Source organism: Zea mays, chromosome 6 (genome assembly GCF_902167145.1).
Source record: "Zea mays cultivar B73 chromosome 6, Zm-B73-REFERENCE-NAM-5.0, whole genome shotgun sequence".
NCBI classification, from domain to species: domain Eukaryota; kingdom Viridiplantae; phylum Streptophyta; class Magnoliopsida; order Poales; family Poaceae; genus Zea; species Zea mays.
In genome coordinates this window covers 21,628,609-21,631,108 of record NC_050101.1, presented here as the reverse complement: position 1 = coordinate 21,631,108, position 2,500 = coordinate 21,628,609, and positions in this window count along the sequence as shown.

Sequence of the window (2,500 nt, the reverse complement as noted above, 5' to 3'; positions counted from 1 at the left end):
TGCGTCTGAGGGCACAGGCACCAACGGTGCCCAATGAAATTGTCACCGAAGCCATGATCAAGGGGCTTCGTCCTGGACCTGCAGCTCAATATTTTGCTAGGAAGCCTCCTCAGACTCTGGAGAAGCTGCTCCAAAAGATGGACGAGTACATTCGTGCCGACAATGATTTTCGCCAAAGAAGGGAGGAGGCTTTCAGATTTTCTGAGATGACCAGGGGCTTCGGAGGAAGATTCTATCCGAGGCATGTCAAGTCCATCCACAATTCTACTCAAAGTGATGATAAGGGGAGTCAGCAGCACAGGCTGCAGCCCTCTTCGCAGTCTTCGGGACAACAGCAAAGCTTTTTCCGGCCACCAGCTCCAAGAGGTAGAGGCGCCAGGGGCTTCGGCGGAAGATTTGGAGATCAACCAAGGAGAATATTTTGCTTGTTTTGTGGTGAAAACAAGGGCCATACCACCAGGATGTGCCATGTTACTATCCAAAAGCAAAAGGAGATAGCCGAAGCTGCAACACAACAAGCTCAGCCGAAGCAGGTCATGCATACTGCCTCGTACCATGTGCCTTACATCCCAGAATACGTAGGCAACCACCCTGCAGTTTCTGTTGCTTCGGCAAGTCAACCTCAAGCTTCCTGGCAACAGCCTCCGCCTCCACCACCGCTGCAACAAGGCCAACAGCCAGAAGGGAGCCAATATGTTCCACATCAAAGGGACTTCAGAGAACAATCCGAAGCTCGTACGGTCAATAGCACTGTGCCAGAGTCGAAGCATATCTATTGACAAATATCCTACTTTGATAGCAGTCTTTTCCATTTAGTTTTATTTTCTGTGTAATAAAGAACATTTCAGTTTTCATGAAACAGTTTCGTGGTTGGTCATAAGGGAAACCTGTTTTCTCCGAAGGTTTAAATTGCTGAAGCTTGAGAGTTTGCGGAGGACCTTCGAATTATTAAAAAAAATTCTTCGAAGTAACAAAAAGTCGTTCTAAGGAACGCAGAGTAAGTTGCTGAAGTTGCAAAAAGCCGTTCCAAAGGGAACGCAGTGTAAGTTTTTAGCTCCAAAGACGTTCCTAAGGGAATGCAGAGCATATACCGCCTAAGTAAAAGGCGAAGAAGCTCCAAAGACGTTCCTAAGGGAATGCAGAGCTTATTCCGCCTAAGTAAAAGGCGAAGAAGCTCCAAAGACGTTCCCAAGGGAATGCAGAGCTTATTCCGCCTAAGTAAAAGGTGAAGAAGCTCCAAAGTCGTTCCTAAGGGAATGCAGAGCTTACAGCGAAAAGTCAGCGCTGATACAAAAATATTGTGAAGATATGTGTGTATCTTCGGAACAAATGTCATCTACATAACATAACATCATCACATCATTTTTGCATAGCATAAGCATCATACATCATGTCGCATATGGCACAAGGAGGGAATACAATGACAATCTTCGGAATTCAGCTTCGGAGAATATCTCCACGAAACATGGATGTGCTTCATCAGAATAATATCGAAATTATACAGCTTCGAAGAATATTTTCACGAAGAGTGGATGTGATTTATCAGGAAAGTTTTCACGAAGTATATCTTCTTCACGAAGCATGAAAAGAAGGGAAGGTGTTTTTTCGTCGAAGGCTCAAAAATGGTATGTATGTAGAATTTCATGCATCGTAAAGAATTGAGCACTGAAAAAGGGTATATTACATTCAGGATTACAAAATGTTACAATTCAGAAGTTTAATTTACAATAGTGTTCAATCTTCTCTTAGAACAACTTCTGCAGCCTCATTCAGGAGTCGATCGACGACTTCGTCCATGATCGCTTCGGCCATCTTTTTAATTTCATCGTCTCCTTTCGGCTGAGGGCCTGGAGACGCTTCAGCAGGACCTGAAAGACAGGACACGACTATGCTGCTATTACAAACGGAAAACGAAGCTTAAAACCAAAAATTACAACACAATACAAACTATTAATTAATACCTAATTGACCTTCGGGCTCTGCGCTCTTTTCAGCGGCCTTAGCCACTTCTCTAGCATCGTGAATGCCCTTTTCACTACTTTGAATAATTTCTCTTGCCATTTCCCGGCCACCATTATCCCAGATATCAGTAAAAAACTTTCCACCAATCATGCTTGCTTCGGCTGAAGGGTCTCTTGCGTCTTCAAAAGACAAAGCAGCTTCGGATTGTGCTAAAACTTTTACATGTTCGCAGCCCTTCTTCTCTAAAATGCTGGCAACTCCTCTGGCCCCAGAGAAAGCACATATATCCCCACGGCTATTTAAAATTTCTTCGAAGGCTTCAGCTTCGTGGCCAATCCATTCAATGGGACCTTCGGGATTGCCTCTTATAAAGTTTTCTTCACTTGAGAAGGCGCCGACTTTGGCGAAGCTAGCTTTCAACTTTTTAACACATTCTATAGATTTGTTATAACATTTCTTCTTGAATGAACGAAGCTCTTCAACAGTTGCTTCTAGGTGATCTGCCCATTGGTCGCTGAGTTCTCGCCTTGTTTCTTCA